We start from the raw sequence: 11,307 nt of genomic DNA, 5'->3' as shown, positions 1-11,307 counted from the left end.
TTCATCATCTCAAACTATATGGACTCTACCCGCTCAATAACAACTTCCCATTCACCCCAGTCTGTATAAGTATTTTCTTCCAAGGTATACACTTGACCATTTCGACTCTTGAGGAGAGGTCTGAAAACTTTGATAATACAGGCCTTTGCAAAATCTGCACCTCTCTAACCATCTTATTCAGCATAGTCCTAGGCTTTGTGACTTTCTCAGTCCTTTATTTCTTATATGATATCAGCAGACCTTGGGTCAGAAAGGTCTTTGGTGATAGATAGCCTGTCCTCTCTGAATCAGCTCTTTTGCAGATTTTTCCTATCTTCAGGACTTGTTCATTTTTCTTCTGTTGCAGCCATATCCCCACGACGTGGGCCCACAATTCTGAGTCACCAGCTTTACTTGCATCAAAGAAAGTATGATGACAAAGAGAAACTGCTGTATTTATTATTTGCCATAAATTGTGTGCTGACTTGCTCAGAGAGGGAGAATCCCTATATTTTGGGCAGAAAATTCCAGTGTCATCCAAAGCTCAATAATGGGTAGAGTTGAAATGAAACAATCTGGCTAGATGTACTAGAAATAATCCATCTGTATACACAATGAGTTTGTAGAGGGTAATTGACAGACTTTAAGGGCCCTGGTTCTGTTGCCCTTTCACAGATATTCTTCTGGTTGTGGATAGTAGGACATTATTCATCCTGACCAACCCAGTTTATGAAACAACATGGATACGGAGCCAGAGACCACCCTTGTTTCAGGCTTCATGCTATTCAATGTCCTTATGATAGTCATTGTCACCATATCTCTAAAACAGAGATGATGTCCACAGCAAGGTCATTGGTGGTGGCCATGTAAAGTAGGCCTTATTAACACAATGCTTATATGGACGCAGATACAATTATAGATTATTTTATTTTTTTACTTTCAGTTTCTAAGCTGATAGAGACCATATTTTTATTTTTCTTAATGATATAATCTCTCAAAAATTAACTTTTCTTCATTTTTCCACAACCTTCTGGCATCTATATCTGCTTTCACATATGCTATAAATCCCAGGCCTTTTGAACAGGTATATCTTTTTTTGTGTGTGTGCTTTGCTGAAATCACATTTTTAAGAAATTGAAGGTCTGTAGTAACCCTTTATCCAATGAGTCTACTGGGGCCATTTTCCCAACATCCTGTGCTCACTTCATGTCTCTGTGTCACGATTTGGAAATTCTTGCAATATTTTAAATTTTAAATTATTATTATATCTGTTATGGTGATCTATGATCAAGGATCTTTGATATTACTGTTATAATTATCTTGGGGGGCCACGAATCATGCCCACATAAGACAGTTAACTTCATCGATAAATGTTGTTTGTGTTCTGACTGCTCCACAGAACAGCTTTTTCCCCATCTCTTTCCATCTATCCCCCTTTCCTCAGGCCTCCCTATTTCCTGAGACACAGAAATATTGAAATTAGACCAATTAATAATCCTACAGTGGCCTCTAAGTGTTCAAGGGGAAGGAAGAGTTGCACGTTGCTCACTTTAAATCAAAAGCTAGAAATGATTAAGCTTAGTGAGAACGGCAGGTTGAAAGCTGAGACAGGCCAAAAGCTAGGCCTCTTTCACCCAACAGCCAAATTGTGACAACAAAGAAAAAGTTACTGAAGAGAATTAAAATTGCTACTTCCATAAACACACGAGTGATAAGAGTGTGAAACAGTCTTATTGCTGATATGGAGAAAGTTTTGGTGGTCTGGATAGAAGATCAAATCAGCCACAATATTCCCTTATCCAAAACCCAATTTGGAGTAAGGCCCAGACTCTCTTGAATTCTATGAAGGCTGAGAGAGGTGAGGAAGCTGAAGAAGAAAAGTTTGAAGCTAACAGAGCTTGGTTCATGAGGTTTAAGGAAAGAAGCCATCTCCGTAACTTAAAAGTGCAAGGTGAAGCAGCAAGTGCTGGTGTAGAAGCTGCAGCAAGTTATCCAGAAGATCTAGCTAAGATCATTGATGAAGGTAGCTACTAAACAACAGATTTGCAATGTAGACAAAACAGCCTTCTATTGGAAGGTGATGCCATCTAGGACTTCCATAGCTAGAGAGGAGAAGTCAATGCCTGGCCTCATAGCTTCAAAAGACATGCTGCTTTTCTTGTTAGAGGCTAATGCAGCTGGTGACTTAGTTGAAGCCAATGCTCATTTAGCATTCTGAAAATCCTAGGGCCCTTAAAAATTGTTATGCTCTATCAATAAAACAGCAAAGTCCAGATGACAGCACATCTGTTTAAAGCATGGCTTACTAAATATTTTAGTGCCTCCATTGAGACCTACTACTCAGGAAAAAAGATGCCTTTCAAAATATTACTGCTCATTGAGTAATATTTTAGTAATCCGGGAGTTCTGATGAACATGTACAAGAAGATTAATGGTATTTTTACAACTGCTAACCAAGCATCCATTTTGCGTGAATCAAGGAGTCATTTTGACTTTCAAGTCTTATTATTTAAGCAATATATTTCATGAGGCTATAGCTGCCTTAGATAGCAATTCATCTCATGGATCTGGGCAAAGTAGACTGAAAACCTTCTGGAAAGGATTCATGACTCTAGATGACATTAAGGACATTCATGATTTATGGGAGAAGGTCAAAAATGCACATTAACAGGAGTTAGGCAGAAGTTGACTCCAATCCTCGTGGATGAGTTTGAGGGCTTCAAGATTTCAGTGGAGGAAGTAACAGCAAAAGTGATGCGAATAGCAAGAAAGCTAGAAGTAGAAGTGGAGCCTGAAGATGTGACTGAATTGCTGCAATCTCATGATACAACTTCAATGAATGAAGAGTTGCTTCTTATGGATGTACAAAGAACGTGGTTTCTTTCTTTCTTCTTTTTTTTTTTTTTTTGAGAAGGAGTTTCACTCTTGTTGCCCAGGCTGGAGTGCAGTGGTGTGATCTTGGCTCACTGCATCCTCCGCTCCTATGAAAATACTGTAAAAGTTGTTGAAAGGACAACAAAGCATTTATTTTTTATTTATTTTATTTTTCTTTTTATAGATTTAGGGGGTATAAGTGCAATTTTGTTACATGGTGCATTATGTAGTGGTAAAGTCTTGGCTTTCAGTATAATCATCACCTAAATAGGTGTACCTTGTACCCCGTAGGTAATTTTTCATCCCTCACCCGCCACTGAATTTCCCACCTTTTAGAGTTTTCAGTGTCTATTATTCTACTCTGTATGTTAGGTGTACACATTATTTAGCCCCCACTTATAAAGGAAAACATGTGGTGTTTGACTTTCTGTTTCTGAGTTATTTTAAGTAAGATAATGGCCTCTAGTTCCACCCATGTTGCCACAAAAGTCATGATTTTTTTTTATGGCTAAGTAGTATTCCATGATATATCACATTTTTTTAATCCAATCATCCAGTGATGGACTTTTAGGTTGATTCCATGACTTTACTGTTGTGAATAGTGCTGTGATAAACATATGAATGCAGGTATAATTTTACATAATTATTTATTTTCCCTTTGGGTAGATACCCAGTAGTGGGATTGCTGGATAAAATGGCAGTTCTATTTTCAGTTCTTTGAGAAATTAATAAAACACCAAAATCAGGAGAAAGCAAAATGTGGTGAATGTAATTAAGGAAGATTTTATGGGAACAGAATTTGTTTTGACTCTAAAAAAAGGTAGATAGATAAGGGAATAAAGAACGGGCATTTATTTACATGCTATATTTTCTCTAAGGAGACACCACCATTCTATAAGCAGCAATATTTTGATCCTTGGCAGGTGAGAATGATAAAAATGAAGACCCCAAGATACAGAAAGTTGTGTTAAGTCACTGAAGTGGTGACCGAATGACCTGAGCGTCTTCCAGACACATGTATTGCCAGATTTTGTCTTTCTGTGAATGTACATTTCATTGCTCTTCTTGAGGAGACGAATATCCATGAGTATAGTACGTATTCATATAGGAAGCAACTAAAAAGTACTTAAGATGTCTTTGCTGTTTAACTTTCTGATTTCTAGAGCTATGTCTCCGCCTGATGGGAGGTAATGGAATTACGGTAAATTTACAAGGGCAACTTGAGTAGAGTCATGCTTATTACATCAGCTAGAAAATCACCCAGCTAATTATAGGAAACAGAGAAAAAAATCCCCAAAACAATGATAACCATAAAATATGTAGTTTGCTGAAGTTACATTTTCTTATTGCAGTGAATTACTTAAGATGTATTTCTTCCCTATAGAGAGCTATACTGTTTTAATGCATGTACTATTGGGAACATTGAAAAGCATCAATGCTATTTCATTTAAGGGGTGTTGTTGTTGCGCTTCTCAAAAAGTATTTCTTTATTTGCTGATGTGTATTTAATAAAAGGATAAACTTCATCTGGAATGTTACTGACATCAATTTGGGGGGGGGTTGTGGTGGGAGGAATATATTAGAGAGAAATTTCAAAATTTTTCATGGATACAGACAGTTCCCATACATGATTCATGTAACAAAAATATAACAGTATTTATTACACTTCAATTTTTATTGGACTTAGTATATATCAGTCTTTGCAGTTTTTCTGACTCGTTTTCTTCTAATCCCTGATAAAAGCATGGATTAACATATTATCAGCCTCTTGGTTTAGAAGTAGAGATGAGGATTTCTGTGTTTCAGAATCACCCATGGCCTCTTTTGGTATAAAAGCTAGAGTTGAAAATAGCATGCAATATTTAAAAAAATCACATTAGTTATTTAAGATCACATAATAAACAAATTTAGATATGTTTTAGAACTCTTTATCCTTTGTCTGGGAAAGAGAGTACTAAGAATTAAGCCACAGTAGGTTTAAAAAATTACTTGATTTATTGGATAGTTATGAGAAAGAAACTAACAATTGGCAAATATCCTGAGCGCTAAATTTGGCTAGGTGCTTTAGATAGATAACCTGCTTTTGAAAAAGCGGTGTTATTTCCCCAATTCACAGAGGGGGAAATAGGTATTTAAGCAACTTGCCTAGGATCACATTGCTATTAAGATGTGAACCTGACAGAACTGGCCCCACATCCTCATCCTTCTCACTGCTTCATTTATGTCCCCACTGTAGAAATTAGAGGAGCTTTATTGTAGAAATGGACTCATACAATTATGGAAGCTGAGAAGTCCCACGATCTGCTGTCTGCAAGCTGGACCACCATGAAAGCTGGTGATGTAATTCAGGTGGAGTTCAAATGCCTGGGAACCAGGCCAGGCTGCTGGTGTAAGTCTCAGGTTCACAGGCCTGGGAACCAGGAGCTTTCATGTTTCAGAGAAAATAAATTCATCCTTTATTCACCTTTTGGTTCTATTCAGGACTTCAGTGGATTGGATGATGCCCATTAACATTGGTGAGAGTGATCTTTACTCAGTCTGCCTATTCAAATGCTCATCTCTTCCAGAAATATCTTCACAGACACACCCATAAATATTGTTTAGCCAACACTCCCTTAGCCCAGTTGAGTTGATTCATAAAATTAATCATCACACACACTCCTCATTTCAGCAAAAAAAGCTGAGTGGGACCAGCACCCAAAAGTAATAGGCCAGTTAAGGAAATGATTTAAAGCCAAGTCAGTGAAAATACTTAACAAAAATGCAAATGTCAATACCTTATATTAGTATGTAATGTCTTCTGTTTGTAATACCTATCAGTTTAGAAATGCTTTTATAGACATTATTTTATTTACTCCTCACTGCAATCCCAAGAGAAAGAAACAGCTGAGAGTGATTTTCTTTCTTTTTTTTTTTTTTTAAACAGGTCAGGGGATTGAGGCTTGGATAAATTGTCTCTTGCCCAAGACCACTGAGCTCCTTTTGGTGTGTGATTTCTGCAGACCTAAATGAAAAATGTATTTGTCTCACCACTTTCTTTTCTATTCCCATCCTTCATACCTCATTGTGGGCTTTCTGTGCTAGGCATAAGGTATGGAGAAAATGCAAATTTAAACCCAGTGGGTTTTACTCCCTGGCACCCTTCTCATCTTTGAGTTCAGAATCTCAAAGGCTTTCTTTCCACAGAAAAGCATATGTTAACTCATCACTTACTGTACCTCAAGTAGATACTTTTAACAACAACAACAACAAAATTGGTGATGTCCAGCAAGATACAAATTTCAAGCTGAATGTGAAAATGATTTTAAGATGCTAAAAGTTAATTAATTCAAAATTATCATCAACTACATTTTGAGCTCCAATTCTACTCTGAGATACATGTATTCAACAAATATTGATCAATAAATTAGTCAATGATTCCATAGTACTGAAAGGCGGGGCACGGTGTGACGGAGGAACCACGTTTGCCATTTGCCAGCTGTGAGAGCCATGGCAGGTTAATCTTTCCTAATTATTTTTTCATTTAAAAAAACGAACCTGTTTATGCCTATTTCATGGGGCTTTAGTGAGGAATAAATAATAGTGCATGTAAGGGACTTTGTAAAGTGCATTATACACAGTAGAAACTGAGTAAACATACATATCTATAAAGAATATTTTCTGAGAGAATTATGTTTTACAGGGGGAAACAAAAAACTCCATTAAAAACATTAATAGTAGAACTATTTAAACATATCTCTACTGTAGCAATATACAGGTATAATCTAATGGCATATTTTAGTTCTCACAGAAAATATGACATTTAATTGTTTTTTTCCAAAATGAAAAGAAAATTATGAGTTAAAAGGAGTCCTAGCTCTATGATTTAGCATCTTTGTAACATTGAGGAAGCCACTTAGATTCTTTGAAATTCAGTGTCTTCATCAATGAAATGGGATTATCTACCTTAGATACCCTTCTGTCTATGTGGTTATAAAGGCAAATCAGTTTCTGAATGTGAAAGAAGTTTGTTTTTTCTCTACTGTATTATCATATAAATCCATCCACATACAGCATTGTTTTCTGGTGAGGCAATGGGGTCTCCTTTGCCATTTTTTGAATCCAAAATCCAGAAGAACAGTGTCTAGTTGACACTTCATGTCAGGATAAAGTGGCAGGTTATTGTAAATAAGCTCTTCCCATCGTTTATTTTTTTTTGAAATCTCCTGGGTGTGACAATTCTTCCCATGAAATGTGCTGTATTTAAAACTGCTTTTGGGGGATAACTGGAGGAGCTTTAATGGTTTGACATCTCAGTGCCCTTCTTGGGCTGGTATTGGTGCTGTAATCCTCTGGGAGGGCTTGTACTCCCAAGCTGTCCAGGGCAATCTGTCAGTCCCAGGAGCGACAGTCTAGATTGAATTAGCTTTGGTTCTTCCATCACTAATTAGATGGCGCAGCAGGCCTGCCTTGGGGCACCAAGGCATCGATTCAGTTCCTGTAATAAGCCTAATGAAGTGCCTTCACCATGTTTCAGGATGCCAATTCTCTAAAAATTGCCCTGAAATGTAAAGCTTAGGAAATGTTAAAGCTATGCAATCAATTTACAGACACAACAGAATACAAGAAAAAGTTACATTGATATTTTAAAGGATGTGCTTACATTTTTTTCAACCCTTGGTTTGAAAATGACCTTGAGATATCCATTAATTTATCTCTCAAATTTCACAGTGGATTATAACAAAAGAGTCCTAGGAGTTAGAATTTATTTTAAATTTTGAAATGTTGGAAATGCCACAATTGTTTTTTAACATATCCAAGTATCTAACTATTTCCTCTATGCTCATTAGTATGAAATATGCCTTTTATTCATAATTGAATATCACTTGTTTGCTGAATATTGCCTTGATCCAAGCAACTTCCATGTTAAATTGACAACCAGATATGTAGAAATGAAAGAAAATTAATGGAGTACTATAAAATTCTCAATATAAGCTCGTATTTTATATGGTGCTATATATTTTGCAGAACACTTTCACATCCAATTTCTCAGAAGAGGGAATCTGCAGTGAAGTTCATGGGCCTGAAACAATAGGCTGAGGGAAAACCATTAAGGAGACATCAAAGAGATAATAAATAAGATGCAGATTCACAGCATCTTAGAGTTGAAAGGAATCTTAAATTGTATCAAGTCTTTTCTCTTGCCCACATAGGAATCATCTTTGCATGCCTAACTGGCAATTGACCAGTTCCTCCTCAGCCTTGTCAATTGCAGAGGCATGTCCAAGGTTATGAGGCAGCACTTTCTATCACTGAGTGGCTCCATCTGCTAGAACGTGCTTTGTTATATTTAGCCAAAATCTACATCTTGCAATTTCTTCCACTTCTGTGTTTGCTTTTGGTGACCAGAATGCACAAGTCTGTTCTTTATTATGACAGTTATTCAAAATTTAAGGACTGAAAGTATGTCCCCACCATGCAAAACCTTCTTCGTGTTCAATAGTCCAGTTCTTTCCATCATCATCATGGCGTGTGATTTTCAGATTCCTAAGTCTTCCAGCTGTGGGCCTGTCTCAAAATAGACACTAGTGCCTTGCTATTTAAAAAAAGTGCTCCGTGCCCCAGAAACATCAATATCACCTGAGAGCTTGTTAGAAATGCAGATTTCCAGGCCCCAAACCAGACGTACTAACAAAATAGTTTATATGAGTGATAAAGCTGGAGAAGTACTGTTTTCATTTGTTGGACTATCTCTTAAAATATAGCAACTGGCCTTGCACTTTGGGAGGCCAAGGTGGGTGGATCACCTGAGGTCAGGAGTTCAAGACCAGCCTGGCCAACATGATGAAACCCCGTCTCTACTAAAAATACAAAAAATTAGCTGGGCATAGTGGTGGGTGCCTTTAATCCCAGCTACTCAGGAGGCTGAGGCAGGAGAATCACTTGAACTCGGGAGGTGGAGGTTGCAGTGAGCCGAGATCGCACCACTGCACTCCAGCCTGGGTGACAAGAGCAAAATTCTGTAACTGGAACTACATAAATCCTTCGAGTGTAGTCCCAGGACCACAAAATGTAGTGAGATTATTTACCTTGCTTTGTACATTCTATACATTATATTTGTATTAAAATCTCCTATCATTGCTTTATTTTTTTATTTCTCGGCTGAAGTTTTACACAGTTAACACTGACTAAATTTACGAAGAAGGGTGAGATCCAGATTTTTTTTACATCAACTACTGCTAATCAGGTTTTCTTCTTCTGACAACTGTGCAATTGATAGTTTGCACCTATGTAAGAGAATATACACATGTCATTATTAAACTTTATCCTGACAGTTAGAGCTAATCTTTCTACTCTGTGGGGATAATTTTGAAGCTTGATTTCATCAGCCATCCCATTAGTTATCTCTCTCACAGCTTGTGTCCTTTTAAAAATGGATGTGCATGTCTCTCTTTATTTAAGATACTGGTAAAAATAGCAAATAAAACAGGGTTAAAGGCAGAGTGTATTATAGTAATACTTCTAGAAACACCCTTCATAGAAATGCATTAGGTTCTACAAGTATTTGCTGGGCACCTGTCATGTGATGGACATTACCCTGACTTAGACCCTTGGAATAGGAAGAGGATGAAGCAACCTTCCTGTCCTTGAGAAGCCCACAGTCCTGTGAGAATTCTGGATCTCAAGATCATGCAAGGACATCTCTTGCCAGGGCTGCAATCCTTTATTAGGCTAATTATGGAAAGAGAGTCCATGTCTGTGTGCCTTGCAGCAGGCCTGCTTTGCCACCTAATTAGTGATGAAAGAACCAAAGCTAATTCAATCTAGTCTGTCACTCTCTAGACTGAAGAATTATCCCAGACATCGTGAGAACACAAGCTTTGTCTTGAGGTTATCAGAAAGGACAGCTAATACAACAAAATTTTTATTTCTCCAGAGGAGTTCATTGAATCAAAGAGCAAATGTGACTTTTAAAATGTGTACATTGGAGGGAGGTACACAAAGTCATCAGATACATTGCATATGGCAGTATCTCAGACCAATGGCACAGGACAGTACTAGGAAATACGCTGATTTCTGACCAATTTTATTTTAGTGGGCTGATATCTTAGGACAGATCCATCATTGATTAAATAAGCCACCTCAAGATCTAAAGTAAATTTACACAAACATTTAAAAGAATTCAGCTTCACATAAGGAAGATCTGAATACAAATGTTTAAAAATGACCATTGCTTTGACTATTTGAACCCGTTATTCAATTTTCAGTGACCTTAAAGTCTGCTTTATCCCGCAGTCCTCTACCAACCTGCTGTGTTTCCAGTTCACCGGCACCTTCCTGCCTTGTCCCTGGGCCTTAGAACTCTATCCAACAACCATTCAATGCATGTTTATCAGGTGCCTTTTATGAAACAGACCTTCGCAAAACTACATTCTAGTGGGGAGAAACAGAGAATAAAGGAGCACATCAATAAAAAATGAGATAATCTCTTATTGATAAATGCTGCAAAGGAAACAAAACATGACAAGTTATAAGTGACATGGGGTCGTGCTACTTCATGTTTGACCAGTGAGAAGAAGGCAGCGTTGTCCAGTTTTGAGGGAGGAATGCTCTTGGCCAAAGGAATGAGAAGCTTCATCTTCCCATATCTAAATTTCCCTGAGACTGAGTCTGGGACCCCTATTGCTGAATCCCCCTAAGTTCTTCTAATCCACTTGGACCTCAGCCAGGTGTCTGCCCTACCTCATTTTCAGTGGACACCTTAGACCTTGTACTTGGTTTGGATATTTTGTTAATGGTATTTGCAAATCTCTCTTGCTCAGGCCTAAGCTCTCCTATCTTTATGTCCTCCTTTTAAAAGCAATCTACCCCCAGTCCTGCTTCTCTGATCAGAACCCGGGAGTTTTACTTTGTGTTCTCATCATACCCTGTGCTTTCCTTTCTCTGAGAATTTACCATGCGTCTTATCGTAATTCACATGGCCTCAATCATCTCCAGACAGTGAGATTTTTGGAGGCAGGGACTCAATGTCCATTTGACGATTCCATTATCTAGAGAAATATCTAACACATACTAGGCCCCTAGACACTTGAGATGAGTAATTCTACTGTACTTAAACTGCTTTGGGCAACCAGTCTTAATAGACGATATAAAATTCAGTGGGACTTTGTGGCACAATATCTATGTATTTTCAATTCACTTCTGGTGATATTTTGCTCTATTTTAAACAGCTTACAATAAAGCTTTGATATTCACCTTAGAAAACCAAGTTGTTTATTGAGCATTTACTTGTTTATTTAATAGTTGTCTATTTAATGTTTATTTATTTAATGTAAATAATGTTTTTTTCCTGTAATTTGTGTGCATCTGTTTTTTAAAAAGCCTCATGAGACTTTTTTTTCTTCTTTTTTTGAGACTTTTTCAATCATTAGCCTTTGATACAAGAAGAAATCATTATTTTACAGGAAAAGTACC

The sequence above is a fragment of the Pan paniscus genome, chromosome 9, assembly GCF_029289425.2.
Source record: "Pan paniscus chromosome 9, NHGRI_mPanPan1-v2.0_pri, whole genome shotgun sequence".
NCBI lineage: Eukaryota > Metazoa > Chordata > Mammalia > Primates > Hominidae > Pan > Pan paniscus.
This window is presented reverse-complemented; position numbering follows the sequence as displayed.